General features: G+C 37.4%; 2 long non-coding RNA genes across 2 annotated transcripts; both read left to right on the top strand.

The window, feature by feature from the left end:
* The first annotated feature begins 6,838 nt into the window (after positions 1–6,838).
* LOC148788662 (uncharacterized) lies at positions 6,839–8,422 on the top strand. Its single transcript, XR_016064947.1, has 3 exons — positions 6,839–6,894; positions 7,408–7,474; positions 8,233–8,422. It is a non-coding gene; the product is annotated as an uncharacterized LOC148788662 (long non-coding RNA).
* A 5,390-nt stretch (positions 8,423–13,812) lies between these two features.
* LOC148788661 (uncharacterized) lies at positions 13,813–15,429 on the top strand. The gene is made up of 2 exons (XR_016065010.1): positions 13,813–13,862; positions 15,202–15,429. It is a non-coding gene; the product is annotated as an uncharacterized LOC148788661 (long non-coding RNA).
* The last annotated feature ends 4,264 nt before the right edge of the window (positions 15,430–19,693 follow it).

Genomic DNA, 19,693 nt, shown 5'->3' with positions numbered 1-19,693 from the left:
TTTAACAATAAATCAATATTAGTTGTAAAAGAATAAAATTATCTATCAAAAGAAGACTATTTAAGAGTTGTAATACCTCTAAAAAAATCAATGTATAAGAAAATAATATTTCTACTTAATTAATTTATTAAAAAAATTAAAAAATATTAATTTACTAGGGTACAACAAAATTTAAAATGAATAGCATCAAAATAATATATAAAAGGAAATCAAAATTTTGGTCCTTTAATTTTGTCCTCGATTGATTTTGGTCCACTAAGTATTGTCATTATTAATTTTTTACCATTAATTTACAAAAAGTAGTAAATTTAGTTCGATTTAGGGTTCTTACTCAATTTTCTGATAATTTTTGCGGGAGTTTGCGATGTATCCTTTGGGATTTCCACACAGGTAATGAAATTGATGATGTGGTATGCACTTAATTATTGGAAACTTTTGTTGCTCATATGTTCGAACCCTAGTCAATTTAAATAAAATTTAATCTCTTTACCACTTATCTATAAGCCAACAACAAACTTGTATTTTGTAAGCTCAACCATTCTATATATAAAATTGATATATGTAGATGTATTTCAATATAAATTGATAATAATGTTACAATATATTAAATATTTATAGACAACTAATATGTTGTATTATTTTTTTTATTAAAAAATTATACCTAAAAATATCGAGATTCTAGCAGAAAAAATATATTTTTGTACTTTGATAGTTTTTATTGCTAATATTTATATACTATTTATATTATTATTCTTATTTTATAAATTTATTATTTCTTATTGTATGCTTAAAAATATTTATAAATCTGTATTAAATTAATAAATATGTTAGCAAACAATATATATTATGTATTTTAAAAAATAATGTATTACTTTTTAATCCTAAAATTTATATATTTTATATAATTATTTATTTTAAAATTTATTTTTACATATAGTAAGTTTTGAATTATTTATAAACCTTTACGAAATTAATAGATGTGTTAGAAGAAAAATATATCTATATATTTTAGACAATATTGTATTATTTTTAACGCAAAATTGTAAAATTAGTCCGGTAAATATTGGGGGTGGCAAAATTTGTCTAGTAACTGTAAGAATGTCAATATTGGTCCTTTATGATTGAAATTTATAGCAATTTTGGTCCTTACGGTCAAAAGTGACCGAAAATTATCAAATCAAATTAGGGCTTAGGGTTTTGGCGACAAATGAACATAACGTGGCAAAGAATGGTCAACTATTATTCCGGTATGGGTTCGTTTGCCGAAGTTGCCGATCCAATTCTTTAATCGGGAGGCATTGTTTAGCATTCCCCGTCTATTGGGGACGCCACTTAGGACGGATGTTTTTACAGCGACTCTGGTGCGGCCTAGTGTGGCGCGGGTCTGTGTTGAGATTAACTTACTTGAGCCGCTACAGACGGAAATCGGGCTTGGGATTGGGACAGAAGTGATCATCCAGCATGTGATTTACGAGCGTCTTCCTAAGTATTGTGGGGCTTGCAAGCACTTAGGACATGATGAAGATGAGTGCTATGAGAAGCACAAATCAAAGGCCCCACCAGTTAGGCCTGCAAATGGGGATGATCCTCCACCACCTATTCCTGATCAGGAGGATCTTCGGGTGAAACTGGATGCGCAGCGGGCACAAAAGAACTTGAGAGATCGCCGTAAAGAAAAGCATGTGGTTTTTGATGATGGTGCAGCCGAATCTCGCCTTGGGGCTAGTACTAGTGTCTCTAAGGGGGCGGAGGGCGAATCGCATGAAGTTGCATCTCATGAAGAAGTGTCCAAAACAGTGGTCGAAGAAGTGGTGCACTCGACGGAAGATGAGGATGATGGAAAAGTGAAACCTGGTCATGTCAAAGAATCAGTCGACGAACACCACTCTAGGAATGAGAAGGAGACAGCGGTTCCCGTGGTATATCCGATGGTTCCTGAGTTGTGAGAGTCTGGTGGTCCATCTGACACGAGGACTGAAGATGAGCGGGTAGAAACAGGTGTTGTGCCAGCATCGCAGACAGTGAGGTGTGAGCTGACAGGATGTGTGGTTAATACAGAGAAACGATGTGGTGGAGCGACGGGATCTTTGGGATGGCCTTCGATTGATTTCGGTCGGCTCTTCGCCTTGGATTGTGGGAGGGGATTTTAATACTGTCCTCTGTCCAGAGGAACGGTCGGGGGGCGCTGCCCCCAATGGTATTGCAATGTCGGATTTTCATGAGACTATTGTAGACTGTGCCCTTACAGACGCCGGTTATACTGGGAGCCCTTACACCTAGTACAGTCGTCGATTGCGACAACGTCTAGATTGGGTCTTGGTGACTGATAACTGGATGGACGTATTCCCGAAAACACAAGTTACTCATCTAGAGCTCTCCAAATCGGATCATCATGGATTATTGGTTATTGCAAAGACTATTATGACGCAAAAGGCATCATCTTTTCGGTTTCAGCACATGTGGATCACACACCCGGGATTTCATGAGGTTGTTCGTCGGAATTGGCAATACCCGACGATCGGGAGTGGTATGACTCGCCTTCAACAAAAACTAACTCGTTTGAAGCACTGTCTGAAGGAATGGAACAAAATAGTATTTGGGAATGTGTTTGATAGGGTTGCAGAGGCGGAGCGAGATCTCAAGGAGGCTGATGAAGCATATGATCTTGATCCTTGTGATCGCATGCTTGTGGAGCGAAATCGGTGCTCGGCTGTGTTGGTTCGGGTGTTGACTCAAGAGGAGGCCTTCTGGAAGTAAAAGGACAGAATCAAATGGGCTAAAGATGGGGAACGAAACACGAGATATTTCCACTCTTTAGTGAAGAAGAGGAGGTTTCGTGGTACAATCTTTGAGATACAACATGAGGGGGAGGTTTTAACTGATCCAATAGCAATTAAGAGATCGGCGGCTTCTTTCTTTGAGAAGCTCTTATCTGCAGAGTCGGTGTTTCCAGATGAGATGGACCGGGACTGCTTAGAGGATGGCCTGACAGATGAGGATAGATGTTTCTTGTGTGCCATGCCAACGATGGCAGAGGTTCGGGAGGCTGTTTTCAGTATTGAGCCGGAGAGTGTTGCAGGACCAGATGGATTTGGGGCGATTTTCTATCATACCTGCTGGGATCTCATCTCAGAGGATGTTTTTAGTGCAGTATCTGAGTTTTTCCGTGGCATAGCGATGCCGAAGATTTTCACAGTTACTACCATCTCCCTTAAACCTAAGACCGCCAACCCAGCTTCTTGGAGTGAGTACCGGCCGATAAGTTTATGTAATATTATGAATAAGATCTGCATGAAGTTGATGTCCATTAGACTTGGGCATGTCCTACTGAAGGTAATATCTCCGTCCCAGAGTGGGTTTGTCCCGGGACGATTGTTGAGTGATAATGTTCTTTTGGCACAAGAATTGATTCACTCATTGGAGTCTCACCGGCCGGAGGCGAATGTTATCTTTAAGCTTGATATGTCCAAAGCTTATGATCGAGTTAACTGGGAGTTCCTCTTTCAAGTCTTGCTACTAAAGGGTTTCCCGCAGCGCTGGGTTGACTAGGTGGCTAATGTTGTCTCTAACTGTTGGTTCTCGGTCCTAGTGAATGGAGAGCATGCTGGATTCTTTCATTCGACACGAGGCTTGCGGCAGGGGGATCCGCTATCCCCGGCGTTATTCGTGCTTGCTGCTGATTACTTATCTCAGGGGCTGGATCGACTTTTTGCGGCGCACCCAATGATGTATTACCAATCACCGGGTCGGGTTCGGGTATCCCACCTAGCATATGCGGATGATATGATGATCTTTACTAACATCTGCAGGCAGCACATGGCATTGCTCCGTGATTTTCTCCATGCATATGAGCGAGTCTCGGGACAACGGATAAATAGTGAAAAGAGTTCTTTTATTATGAACCGGCAGGTGTTGTCATCACACTTGCAAGAGGTACAACACGTTATGGGTTACCAGTTGAAATATCTCCCAGTCACATACTTGGGAGTCCCTCTGTACAGGGGCAATCGGAAGGTATGTCTATTTCATTCGCTCATCTCTAGGTTACGTGATATGCTACAGGGGTGGGCAATGACGAATCTATCCCATGGAGGGAGGCTGGCTTTGATTCGAAGTGTGTTGCAGGCTATGCCTTTACATCTACTTCAAGTAATTCACCCACCTAAATCTGTATTGATAACCATTGAGCGCATATTCAATGGTTTCTTTTGGGGCTCGTATAATGGCCGTCGGCATATCCATTGGTCTTCATGGGATAAGATGTGTAGCCCAGTAGCAGAAGGTGGTTTGGATGTTCGGAGTATGTTCGGGCTTTTTCCATGAAGCTTTGGTGGCGATTTAGGCAGAAATCATCCTTATGGTCGGAGTTCTTCCATGACAGATATTGTAGGACCCGTCATCCTACTCATGTGCCATATAATCGCAATTATTCCTCTGTTTGGCATCGTTTGTGTCGCATCAGGGATGTGGTGGAACCTCTAATATTCTAGACTCTAGGCCAGGGTGCAGTGTCCTTTTGGCATGATAATTGGTTCGGTGAGAAGCCTTTAGCCTATCTAGTTCATGGGGCCCCTGACACTATGGAGTCGGTATGCTATTATTGGCATGAGGGAGAATGGAATGTCCCCAGGATCTTCAAGATAGTCCCGCCACAGATTGCACATCTTATATGCCAAATTCCTATTGCAGTGGGACAGTGGGACAAAATTATGTGGGCCGCGGCGAGTAATGGGACGTTTTCCACGACATCGGCATGGGAGGCCATTCGAGTGGTATCTCCTCGGCGGCAACTTTTTACAGATATATGGCACCGTTCTTTGCGGCCAACGGTGTCTGTCTTCTTATGGCGGCTTTTCCAGGTTTGGATCCCGGTGGATGAACACATGAAGCGAAAGGGATTTAGTTTCCCATCAAAATGCCAATGTTGTGATGCAGAGGAGAGCATCTCTCATTTGTTTGTTGAAGGGGCAGTAGTTCGAGATGTGTGGCTGCACTTTGCTAATGTGTTTGGGCTTCAACTTTGTGAAATGGGGAACCTTCGTTTTATGGTGCACTTCTGGCGATGCTCTACCCCGTTTCACTCAGATTTGCACATTCGTACTTTGGTACCATTTTTGGTTCTATGGTCTACTTGGACGGAACGAAATGCTGCAAAGTATCAGGGGGTACATTTTACGACAACGGGAATCATATTGGAGGTTCAGCTCCAGCTTCGCACACTATATGCTGCACGGATCATGACGAGCATATAGTGGAAAGGGGACTTGCACCGGGCGTTGGCTATGGGTTTCTACTTCAGGCCGATGGTGCCTCGGGCACCCAGAGTGGTGCGTTGGAGTACCCCCACTCTGGCATGGTTTAAGTTGAATTCGGACGGGCCCTCGCTCGGGAACCCCAGGCCAGCAACAGCGGCAGGTGTTATTCAGGATGAGACTGGACAGGAGCATCTAGCATACCAGTTTGCTTTGGGTACGGCCACTAGTGTGGTTTCGGAGCTTACTGCAGTTTGGCGTGGTCTAGAGCTAGCTAGAGCACACAGTTTAGCACCCATAGTTGTTGAGGTGGATGCTACCGTAGTTCTCTAGCTCTTATAGTCACGAGGATCTGGGATGTGGGAGGTGCAGCATTTGATCATGCGCATTTTGCAGCTGCAACAGGAATTAGGATCGGGTGTACGACATGTTTTTCAAGAGGCTAATGGAGCGGCTGATTATCTTGCGAAGGAAGCCGCGTCTCGACAATTGACTAGGGTTATGTATTAGGAGGACATTACGGGAGTACTACGAGGCATTATCAGACTGGATAAATTGGGCACTCCCTATCTTCGCCGGTGAGCTTGAGTAATGCTTTGAGATGATTTTTGGTCGGGCATTCAGGAAGAGATTGGCGGGGGCATTACGCAACAAGTTGGAATAGGTAGATTTTGATCATCATTGATTTTGCACATAGATTAGAATTACTTTGATTGTAAAGGGAGTAAGTACTCCTCATTTACTATTTTTGAAGTGTACACTCTATAATTTTTTTGAGGTAATAGACAGGTAGGGATCCGCCAAACCCCCCGCCTAGGCACAGGCGGCTTTTGCAAAAATAAAAAAATAAAAAAAAAAAAGAATGGTCAACTAACACAAATACCACCATATCACAGTCGGTCGCCAGCCACTCGCACCATCACTAAACTAGTTGTCTAACAATGATTCTAACCATACTGCATGCTTTTTAGTTGGAGTTCGAATGTGCCCCCAATTGCTAATTATAGTCTTGTTCTAAAATCTAGATTTATTTTCTCTCTCATCAAAATTCGCCGCCGTTTGATTTACCTACTGTTCGATACCTTCACCAATCAACTACCCATCCTCCGGCGAGTTCATTGCACCCAGTGTGACGCCCCAAATATTATAATACATAATTGTACGATTAATTGATAAATTTTCATAAAATTTAGTTAATTAGCCACTAAATTATGGGTCATAATTGGAATATAATAAAACTTAAACGAATTCAATTGGAGTTCGTTATAATATTTGGGGACAACTTATATTAATTAAGAAAATTTAGGAGGGACGTGAATTGTATTTTGCTAAAAGTCTAATGAAAAAAAAACAATAATAATATATAATAATAGTATTATGTATAAATATTAGTAAATTATATATACATATATTAGTATATGTATATATATCTTAGTAAATAATGTACATATTTAGTAAATAATAATATATATATATATAAAAAGAAAAGAGAGCGAGAGAATTGAGAGTGGGAAGTGGGGGCCACCTCCCACCGCCTCACTCTCTCATTCTCATTATTTTTCTTTGTCTTGGTACATAACACACAACACACACACAAACACACACACACACTTTCAGCAAGAAGAAAGAGAAAGGAACAGAGGTACGAATTATAATTATAATTTTTTATTAATTTATATAATTATAGTATTTAATTAGCTCGTTAATTAAATGTTATTTATATTGAGCGATGTACTATTTAATCGGAATATTTTACGAGTTTGGCTATTTAAAATAGTGTCGAATTAAATATCAAATTTAATATAAAAATGATATCGTCGGTTAATTAGATTATTAAATTCATTAGATTTGAATATTGTTATAGCCAATTTATACAATTCCATCGGAATTATTAACCAAACACGCAATTGTATATATTATTGTTTAAATAAATTGTATAGTAGCGAGAAATTGATAGAAAATTCATAGAAATATTTCAAAAATTATAATTTAATAAATAGAATGTTAATAAAGAGGAAAACGAAGACTTGTACTTCGATAGAAATGGAATATTAAAGAATTATTAGAAATTGTACGCAATAATATTTAATATTGTATTTAAAAGAAATTACGATATTCTCGATATATTAATTGTATGTGGTATAACTCATTATAGGATACGGTGGTAAGGTGGAAGGATTGACAATTAGCGATTGAGTAGATAAAAACGTTGTAAAGTTGAGGTAAGTAAATAATTAGTTTTATCTATATATATCCCCTTTATTTGTTGATTTACTGTTATATAAATTTGTGGTTCATGCTGACGTTGATTTATCTGAAAGTATATAAGTGATGAAATAATTTGATTGATTGACGATATTGTGTATGTAGAATGAGGAAATGCGTTGAAATATTATGTTTGTTGTTTGATGTGTTGTGGATGTCTGAAAATGAGAATATATGGATATACTGTTTTACGTTACTAGTTGCTTACAAGAATGGTGATATGTGAAAATGAAGGAATGGTGGAAATTGAATTTATATTGTGGCGTGAATACCCCTTGACGTGTTAAAAAGCCTATAAGGCGAAATGAAATGAAAAGAGCTTTGATGCGATATGAGAAAGAAATGAAATGAAAAGAGCTTTGATGCGATACGAAAAAGATGTGATGTGAAAAGAGCTATGATGCGAAATGAGATTGATGAGCCGGCTATCAAGGGGATTCACTTAAATTTATATAACGGTGAGATTGAGTTGACAGGAAAAACACGATATCACCTTCTGGTAAGCAAACCAGGAAACAGAAAGTTTAATTGATTATTTTATTGTGAGATGCTATGTGGTATACTACAATTGATTATGTTGGAGTTAAATTGACTGTAATCCATGCATGTTGCCTACTTGTCCTGTTTGGTCTGTGTTTGATATACATATATAGATAGGGCTTATTATTTACTTACTGAGTGGCAGGCTCATCCCTCTGTTGATATTTTCTTTCAGGAGTAGACTTTGAGGTTTTTGACTGTTGAAGATTAGGTCTACGCGCTATACTCAGGCAGGTCGGGCCAATATGTTGTTTTCTCCTCGTTGTCAGTTAGAGTACAGATCATATTTTGTTGTATAGAGGGAATGTAAGCATGGAGTTACTTGTGGTGTTTGATATGTATATATCGTGAGTTGATAATACCTATTATGACGTGTTGGGATTACGTATGCAAATTGATTAGATGATTATGTGCAAATGTATATATATGAACACAGGGATTACTATAACTATGACGTTTAGGGTAGATATAGCTCTTGTAGCGAAGGGGCTGCTACATTAGGTGGTATCAGAGCAGGGATTAGATTCCCTAGGGATAGTAGATGAACTATAATATTATACGTACGATATATATACTAGAAAACTACTCACATGTGTGCATTTCATATAGGATGGAAGAGTCAAAGGAAAATGCTGCTGGCCCAACTGAGTCATTAGAGTCTGTACAGGGTCATAATTCAGGATCAGAACATCAGGGGTTAGAATCCCAAAATAGAAATGTTCCACAACAAGAAATAAATCCCTTTATGCAACAGTTAGTAAAAATGATGCAGAGGATGGCTCCACGGCCACCATCACAGTCACAGGATGTAGTTATTGACAAGAATTACGAAATAATAAGGAGATAGGGGGCGAAGGTATTTGCCGGTACAACTGATCCTGTTGAAGTAGAGGAATGGCTGAGAAACACGAAAAGGGTGTTGGACAGAATCGAGTGTACTTCTGAGCAAAAGTTGAAGTATGCAGTGTCCTTACTGGAGAAAGATGCCTTAGATTGGTGGGAAACAGTCCCAGGGAGCAGGAACCAACCAACCACTTTGACGTGGAATGACTTTTTGAAATAATTTGCTAACAAATATACTCCACCTGTTTATAGAAATCGTAAAATAGTTGAATTCCTGGAATTAAAGCAGAATGAGTTATTTGTTGCTGAATATGAACTACAATTTGTGAGATTGTCAAAATATGCCCCAGAAGAAGTGAGCACCAATGAATTGAGAAGAGACAGATTTGAAAGGGGTTCGAGACTTCAGATTCGGGAGAAAATGGCAATCAAACCTCCGAGTTATGGTGCGCTGCTAGAAGCAGCACTGAGGGCAGAAGAGACATCCATTGAAAGGAGTTCAACTAAAGCTAAACGAAAGAAATTAACAGGTAACCTGAATCCTACAGTGGGACAGAGTGGTGCATTTTCTTTTAGGGGCTCTGGTCCGCAAAGAGGTTGGTTTAGAGGCAGAGGAGTAGGTCAGACTAGCAAGTCTTCTTCAGTATTTTTGAGTAGAGGCGGGCCTACTTCGGTTAGATCTGGAGCAAGACCAGGTCCAGCCAGATCGTTCAGTGGAAGATCTATTCCCTCTTGTGCTAATTGTGGTAGGAGACATATTGGTGAATGTTGGGGAGCTCAACCAATTGTATGTTATTGTTGCCATCAACCAGGACACATTATAAGGGATTGTCCTACATGGAGGGATAATTCCAGAGGATGTCAGACTTCAGAGTTTAGCAGTGTGGGGGAAAACTCACAACGGGCAGGTACGAGCAGAGGACGAGGTAGAGGTGGTCGAGGTAGCGGGAATCTTTTCATGACGTCAACAGGACAAAGTAGTCAGTCTCAACCACAAGCCAGGGTGTATGCCTACGGCACCCGAGGTTATCACTGCTTCTTTCTCTATTTGCGATTCTAGTGCACATGTATTGATTGATCCAGGATCTACTTGTTCATTTATATCACGTAATTTTGCATCTCATGTACATGCTAAAATAGAACCATTTGGACATGATTTATATGCCTGCTGGTGGGTTTGTATTAGTGAATACAATGGTGAGATCTTGTCCAATAGTGGTGGAGGGTGTTACTTTATATGCAAATCTCATTACAATAGACCATAGGGAGTTTGATGTCATTCTGGAGATGGACTGGTTAGCTAGTAATCATGCTTTAGTGGATTGTCAAGCAAAAGAGGTGATGGTTGAAATTAATGGACAGATGAAGACAGTTATAGTGCGGGAAAGAAGAGTGATACCCAAATGCTTAATTTCTGTTGTGACCGCCTTTAATCTAATTAAAGAAGGGTGTGAGGCGTATTTAGCCAATGTGCACGATACCATGAAAGTTAGTCCGGGTGTATTAGACGTTCCAGTGGTAAGGGAATTTCCTGATGCTTTTCCTGATTAATTACCTGGACTACCACCTCATCGAGAAGTAGACTTTGAAATAGATACTATTCATAGGGCGGCACCTATTTCAATTGCACCATATAGAATGGCTCCGTCAGAATTGAAAGAATTGAAGAAGTAGTTAGAAGAGCTATTGGATAAAGGATTCATCCAACTTAGTATTTCACCATGGGGAGCACCAGTATTATTTGTAAAGAAAAAGGATGGAAGTATGAAATTATGTGTCGATTATAGACAGCTGAACCAAATCACAATCAAGAACAAGTATCCTCTGCCATGGATTGACGATCTGCTTGATCAGCTAAAGGGTGCCACTGTTTTCTCTAAAATTGATTTGAGGTCAGGATATTGGCAACTATGGATTGAGGAAGATTCGATCCCAAAGACAGCTTCAGGACCAGGTATGGTCACTATGAATTTGTCATTATGCCATTTGGATTGACGAATGCCCCTGCAGCTTTCATGGATCTGATGAACAAGACGTTACAACCATTCCTTGATCAATTTGTGATTGTGTTTATTGATGATATTTTGATATATTCGAGTAGTCCCAAAGAACATGAACAACATTTACGGACAATTTTACAGATCCTGAGAGAGAAATAGTTGTACGGTAAATTCAGCAAATGTGAGTTTTGGATGGAAAAAATTGCTTTTTTGGGGCACGTTGTTTCTAAAGAAGGGGTACAACCTGATCCAGAAAATGTTAAGGCTATTTTAGAATGGGTACCACCTAAAAATGTGTCGGAGATCGGGAGTTTTCTGGGATTGGCTGGTTATTATAGAAGATTTGTAAAGGACTTCTCTATAATCACAAAACCTCTGACGAACTTGTTGAAGAAGAATGCACCATTTAATTGGAATGACATATGTGCTCAGAGTTTTGAGGAGTTGAAGAAGAGACTCACTTCAGCACCTATCCTTGCTTTGCCGTCTGAGAATGGAGGATATGTGCTATGTACTGACGCTTCATGACAAGGACTTGGGTGTGTTTTGATGCAGCATGGGAGAGTTATAGCTTATGCTTCGAGGCAGTTGAGGCCACATGAGATAAACTATCCGACCCATGATCTGGAGTTAGCAACCATAGTACATGCATTGAAGATCTGGAGGCATTACTTATACGGGGAGACGTTTCAAATATTTACAGATCCCAAAAGTCTAAAGTATATCCCAACACAAAAAGAGTTGAATTTGAGACAAAGAAGGTGGATGAAGCTTTTGAAGGATTATGACTGCACCATTGACTATCATCCCGGAAAGGCAAACATTGTAGTAGATGCTTGGAGTAGAAAGACGGTGGACAAACTTGCGGGTATGATATGCTATAACATAGAGTATTTGACTACTCTCAGAGCTATGGATGTACACTTTAGCATTGGTGGCGATATTCTACTGGCTACGATACAAGTGAAGCCCTCCCTCAAGGATAAAATTAAAGATGCACAGGCTAGAGATCCATATTTACTGAGGATGAAAGCTAAGGTGCAAAAAGGAAAGAGCGATCAATTTATAATCCAAGAAGATGGTACATTGTTCAATGGAAAACGTATATGCGAGCCGAACGTAGAGGAGTTGAGAATGGAAATTATGTACGAGGCGCACTATGCACCGTATGCTATGTATCCTGGCAGTACCAAGATGTATCGGGATTTGGGACCCTATTACTGGTGGCCAACAATGAAGAAAAATGTGGTAGAGTTTGTAGCGAAATGTTTAACTTGTCAGCAGGTAAAAGCAGAACACCAAGCTCCAGCTGGTAAACGTCATCCTTTGACTAAACCTGAATGGAAGTGGGAAAACATTACTATGGAATTTGTCATTGGGTTACCACGTACGTTCAGAAGACATGATGCTATTTGAATGATTGTTGACAGATTGACTAAATCTGATCATTTCCTACCAATCCGTCAAAATGATTCCTTCGATAAGCTCGCCGAATTATATGTTTCAGAGATTGTGAGATTACATGGTATTCATACCTCTATAGTTTCTGATAGAGATCCTCGATTTACTTCTCATTTCTGGGGAAGCTTGCAAACGGCGTTAGGTACAAAATTGCATTTTAGTACAGCGTTTCACCCTCAGACTGATGGACAGTCAGAAAGAACGATTCAGACATTAGAAGATATGATGAGAGCCTGCGTAATTGATTTTGAGGAAACTAGGATGATGATCTACCACTGATGGAATTTGCTTATATTAATAGTTTTCTTTCCAGTACTGGTATGGCTCCATATGAAGTTTTGTATGGAAGAAAATGCCAAAGTCCGATCTGTTGGGATATTGAGGGATTGAGACAGCTTGAAGGGCCGGAGTTAGTCCAAGAAACAGTGGACAAGATAAAAACAGTTAAAAAGTGTTTGAAGGCAGCACAAAATCGGCAGAAAAGTTATGTTGATAAGCATCAAAGAGATATGGAATACCAGGTGGGCGAAAAAGTTTTTCTAAATGTATCACCATGGAGAGGAATCTTGAGATTCGAGACGCAGGGAAAGTTGAGTCCAAGATATACTGGGCCACATAAAATTCTGGAGCGAGTTGGACCACTAGCCTATTGGTTAGCATTACCGATAGAATTATCGCAGATACATGACGTGTTTCACGTTTCTATGCTACGGCGATACCAATCCGATTCTAGTCATATTTTGCATGAGGCAGAGATAGAGATATCAGAGGGATTGACATATGTAGAAGAGCCAACAGAAATTTTGGACCGGAGTATAAAGAAATTGAGGAATAAAGAAATACCAATGGTGAAGGTCAGGTGGAGTCATCACTCTCCACGGGAAGCAACTTGGGAAGTTGAGGAGAACATGAGAGAAAAATACCCATATTTATTCCTTGAGCCGGTAAGTTAGTTAAATTTCGAGGACGAAATTTTAATTAGGAGAGAAGAATTGTGAGGTCCCAAATATTATAATACATAATTGTAGGATTAATTGATAATTTTTTGTGAAATTTAGTTAATTAGCCACTAAATTATGGGTCATAATTGGAATATAATAAAACTTAAACGAATTCAATTGGAGTTTGTTATAATATTTGGGGACAACTTATATTAATTAAGAAAATTTAGGAGGGACGTGATGGGTATTTTGCTAAGAGTCTAATAAAAAATAATAATAATATATAATAATAGTATTATGTATAAATATTAGTAAATTATATATACATATATTAGTATATGTATATATATCTTAGTAAATAATGTACATATTTAGTAAATAATAATATATATATATAAAAAGAAAAGAGAGTGAGAGAATTGAGAGTGGGAAGTGGGGGCCACCTCCCACCGCCAGACTCTCTCATTCTCTTTATTTTTCTTTGTCTTGGTACATAACACACAACACACACACAAACATACACACACACTTTCAGCAAGAAGAAAGAGAAAGGAACAGAGGTACGAATTATAATTATAATTTTTATTAATGTATATAATTATAGTATTTAATTAGCTCGTTTATTAAATGTTATTTATATTGAGCGATGTACTATTTAACTGGAATATTTTACGAGTTTGGCTATTTAAAATAGTGTTGAATTAAATATCAATTTTAATATAAAAATGATATCGTTGGTTAATTAAATTATTAAATTCATTAGATTTGAATATTGTTATAGCCCATTTATACAATTCCATCAGAATTATTAACCAAACACGCAATTGTATGTATTATTGTTTTATCAAATTGTATAGTAGCGAGAAATTGATAGAAAATTCATAGAAATATTTCGAAAATTATATTTAATAAATGGTATGTTAATAAAGAGGAAAACAAAGATTTGTACTTCGATAGAAATGGAATATTAAAGAATTATTCGAAATTAATATTTAATATTGTATTTAAAAGAAATTACGATATTCTCGATATATTAATTGTATGTGGTATAACTCATTATAGGATACGATGGTAAGGTGGAAGGATTGACAATTAGCGATTGAGTAGATAAAAACGTTGTGAAGTTGAGGGAAGTAAATAATTAGTATTATCTATATATGTCCCCTTTATTTGTGGTTTTACTGTTATATACATTTGTGGTTCATGCTTACGTTGATTTATCTGAAAGTATATGAGTGATGAAATGATTTGATTGATTGATGATATTGTGTACGTAGAATTAGGAAATGCGTTGAAATATTATGTTTGTTGTTTGATGTGTTGTGGATGTCTGAAAATGAGAATATATGGATATACTGTTTACGTTACTAGTTGCTTACAAGAATGGTGATATGTGAAAATGAGGGAGTGGTGAAAATTGAATTTATATTGTGGCGTGAATACCCCTTGACGTGTTGAAAAGCCTATAAAGCGAAATGAAATGAAAAGAGCTTTGATGCGATGCGAGAAAGAAATGAAATGAAAAGAGCTTTGATGCGATATGAAAAAGATGTGATGTGAAGAGAGCTATGATGCGAAATAAAAGAGCTATGATGCGAATTGAAAAAGTTATGATGCGAAATGAGATTGATGAGCTGGCTGTCAAGGGGATTCACTTAAGTTTATATAACGGTGAGATTGAGTTGACGGGAAAAACACTATATCACCTTCTGGTAAGCAAACCAGGAAAAAGGAAGTTTAATTGATTATTTTATTGTGAGATAGCTATGTGGTGTACTACAATTGATTATGTTGGAGTTAAATTGACTATAATCCATGCATGTTGCCTACTTGTCCTTTTTGGGCTGTGTTTGATATACATATATATATAGAGCTGATTATTTACTTACTGAGTGGCAGGCTCATTCCTCTGTTGATATTTTCTTTTTGGAGTAGACATTGAGGTGTTTGACTGTTGAAGATTAGGTCTACGCGCTATACTCAGGCAGGTTAGGCCAGTATGCTGTTTTCTCCTTGTTGTCAGTTAGAGTACAGATCATATTTTGTTGTATAGAGGGAACGTAAGCATGGAGATTACTTGTGGTGTTTGATATGTATATATATAATGTTGTGGGTTGATAATACCTATTATGACGTGTTGAGATTACGTATGCAAATTGATTAGATGATTATGTGCAAATGTATATATATGAACATAGGGATTACTATAACTATGACGTTTAGGGTAGATATAGCTCTTGTAGCAAAGGGGGTGCTACACCCAGACCCATCCATTTTCGTCCACAATCTGTCCTGTTCTCTCTATTTATATTCCACCACTTCTTTTCCCGCACCCACAACTAGTTTTTTCGTCATATCTCCTCCACCAGTGATCATTTCGTAGGCAGACCAACACTCCTGTGTTCGCCTCCCCATGGTGCACGTATCCCTCCATTCAGTTTCTGTCAACGACACCATCAATTGACTTCTCTTATATGTTCTAATTTAATGGCAGTTTTAGCCTTATATGTGTTAATTTAGTGGCAATTTTCGTTCTTCCAGCCAAAACTACCAGTCATCAGCAACGTATGATGCCACGTGTTCAAGTTAAGACCACTTGGCAACCGAAACCCTAAACCCCAATTTGTTCGGCTAATTTTTAGATAATTTTAGCCTGAAGGACCAAGATTGCCACTAAATTATAATGTATAGGACTAAAACTGTCAGTTTAGTAGTTACCAGATTAATTTGCCACCCCCATATTTACCAGATTAATTTTGTAATCTTGCCTTACTTTTAATGCTACATGATGCGTGCGAAAACAACACGGGTCCCATAAATATGGACTATCGTTCGGAATTTGGGGCAAACCATATGAGGGCTCTAAGGAGAGAACCTGCAAAAAACATGTTAGCACTCTATTGCCTAAGTCATTATTTCATTTCTGATAAAATAAATTCAAAATAATAAATATATTCGAGTGAAATTGAGCTATAGTGAATGAGATTGATAAAGAATGCAAGAACAAGTAGTAGTGTGATTGTAAAATACTTGAAGAATTGCTTAGAGAGTGAGAGAACAGCCCCCCGTCTGGAGGGACTAAACTTGTGTTTATTAGGGGGTTTGCTCCCTTTGAAGTGGGAGTAATTTGTTCTAAGAAACTCGCGTAGGTTGGTTGGATAAGGGATAAACCTTCCTTATTTGCAAGTGAATGTGTTTTGCAGGAGTCTCCTTCACCTAGGGAGAAACCACATCTGCCAGGAGTCTTTCCTGTAAGGGAGTCCTTTCTGGCTCACTTGGTCCTCCTTGAGCTGATATGATTCAAGGTTGCTGCTAATGTTTAGGTTAGCTTAGGGCCTTGTTGGAGTGTGGGCTACCACATGTATATTTAAGCCGAAAATCATATTGGGCCTTAATTATGGTCCAGGCCATGGGAGGTCTTGGGTCTCACCTTCCTTCTTCCTGGGCTCTTTGTGCTATCTGGACTTGTCTGGTTAATCTGTGTGCTTGGGCTATCCTAAGCACCCATATCATTTTTGGCTGGGTGTCCCAAACACACATATCACTAATATTTATTATTTGACACAATCATTTATATTTATATATATATATATAAATTTCAGATAAAAATCCTCAACTGCATCCATGGAGATCAAAGAGTTAGATTTATCAATAAGATAGAAGATGTATCAGATTATCTTTCGTACAATCCACACAGGTAATAATTAAATGCATTGTAGTTTTAAATTCTTGTCATTTTTAACTCATAACGCTAAATTTTTGATGGGGCTAATTGTTTCAATGAACTACGTCGTACAAAATCTCGTAGGCCTTAAAAACAAGGACATTACAAAGAAAATAACGCGTCTTCTACAAAATCAGTTTATGGGATTGGCGGTGAGAAAAGGAGTATGCCTTCAGAAAGAGAAATGCATGGAAGCTTCGGACGATGGGATTATCACTGTGGCTATGGAGATATTAGACTGTCAGAGAGCACCTCTTCGACTTGCTCGAAATCAGTTTGGGAATTATGTTATTCAAGCAGTATTGAAGAAGACTAAGGTTGATTCTTGTATCCATTCCAAGCTCATAAAATATACATATACACCAGCAAAATCTTCTGAAGTTGCAGGAACTAATATGTTTCGTGTATGTGGTTTTATGAGCGTGGTTTCAATAGTCTTTATAATGCAATTATGAGACAGTTGGAGACTTGTTGTAGAGCATCACGTGGTCGAACGGCATGGCGGAATAAGATCAACTCAAGATGCATATATAAGTTATCAGTCTATTTTATATGGATGGAGTGCTATCTTTTTGTAGAAATTTTTATCAAATAGAACAACAGATTTAAGTACACAAAATGGCTAAATATAAGTGCCAACTTCATTGATATTTAGAACTAGAATTCCCACAAAAGTTTTCTAGTTAGACTTCTGCCAAAGTAGAGCACATCATGTACATCACAATGTTTGTAATATGGTTAAACAAATCACAAAACAAGCAGCTTTCTTGCTTTACAAAATGTCGGAGCAACAAATTCATGTTGGCGGCTTTTCAAGACGAAAAATCACATCCTATGCCAAAAGAAATGACCTATTTGATAACTTAAAAGAAGCTAGTCAACCTTCTACTTTATATTCGTGTCCTATTATAAATTATAGTACATATATTCAATATATTGAGAATACTGTAAATTCTAATTATACTTAATAATATTCATACATTTTCCACCAATCTTTAATATTCTATTTATATTAGAACTCAAACATCCGTTCCATTTTCTTCTGAATAACTAGACATTCTAGCTTTGTAGTATACACTAATTTATCAATTAACTCATGACAGTTTATTTTGCAAAGTCCCTCATATTTTTATAACTATCATTCTCTATTACATCCATTTATTAAATAATTAAAAAGATCACATATTCTTTTATAACAAATATAATATTTCTCAAATAAGATTTTCTAATACTACTTAAAGGAAAAAAATTTTGTTTAGTCTTTTAAGTGTGACTGTTATTAATTTTAGTCCTTTAAAATTACTCGTTTTAATTTTAGTTCGTTAATTTTTAAAATTGTTTAATTTTGGTGATTTAGCTAATTTCGAACAATTTCACCTCTACACAACTTTTGAAGAACAATTTTAATCCATATATACATATCCATTCATTTTGAATCTCTTAACTAATGCTCTCCTAAAATGGTCTAAGAGTCTAGATTTTTTAAAAAAAATATTTGTTTATATTGCACTTAGATCATTAGAATGGACTATTAGCCTTTATTATTAAAAGAGATAAATTAGGCTAAATTAAGGACAAAATTATTGCAAAATTGGTAGATAAATGACTAAATCTAATATTGCTAAAGATAGATCATCAAAATGAATTCAGACCAAAATTATAGGACAAAATTTTTTGTTCCCCTTCGTAAATATAACTTTCTAATATTTCTATTAATTTTCGTCAATTGCTCACCATTATAGTTATTAATTAAATTCCAGCACACATAATTAAGTATTTGGTTAATAAACCCGATGAAATTGAGTAAATCAATTATAACAATGATTAAATCTAATAAATCGAACAAATACGATAATTTATCACTTACTAATATATAAATAATTAAAGTCATAAAAATTTTCGATTATTACTAATTCGAATAGTATGAATTTCATTTAATAAATGTATTAAATAATAAAATAATATATTAATCAATAAATTAAAACTAAATTTCTTACCTTAGTCTCGTCTTTCGGAGATAGTGTGTGTATTTGTGTAAATATTGGGATATATATATATATATGAGATTAAATGCAATTTTGGTCCTCTAATTATAGCCAAATCCTATTTTAGTCCTTGAACTTGTTAGGGTTTGGATTTGTCCTCTATGTATTTTAATTGCTCAATTTTGAGACTTTTTTCGCTGAAAAAATATCCAGTCCGCCGAACGGTGGCCGTGAACTCCAAATCCTTGGATCTCCGCACCACGTTGAAGAAAATGGCTGGGACTTGTCTTGTTAGAGTAGCAAGGAAGAGGTAAGTCGAACTGTTGCGGTCCGCGATCGCCGCACGTATGAATCGCGGCCAATCGACGCGAAGAGGCTGCGGCGGTGAAGGTGAAAGCTCAGTCTTTGTGGTGATCAAAATATTAAATTGATTGAGGGGTTTTGTTCATCTTGAGCTGGGGAGTTGAACGGTATGTTGGAATTTTGTGGCCCAAAACCCAAACCCACTCAGTGGCTCAATCAACCAAAACAAAGCCCACTTGGAGGCCCTTTGACCTGGTCCGACCCACTACTCTGACCTGACCCAGGTTACCTCATATTTATATCTAACCCTAAGCAAAATCTATCATTTCTCTCCCTCTTTCCTTCTATCTTCCGCCGTCTGCTCTCTCTCTTTGACTCA

The sequence above is a fragment of the Sesamum indicum genome, linkage group LG3 (genome assembly GCF_026168435.1).
Source record: "Sesamum indicum cultivar Baizhima isolate 11 linkage group LG3, ASM2616843v1, whole genome shotgun sequence".
Classification (NCBI taxonomy): domain Eukaryota; kingdom Viridiplantae; phylum Streptophyta; class Magnoliopsida; order Lamiales; family Pedaliaceae; genus Sesamum; species Sesamum indicum.
Note: the sequence above shows the minus strand (reverse complement) of the source record. Positions and strands in the feature narration are given on the sequence as shown.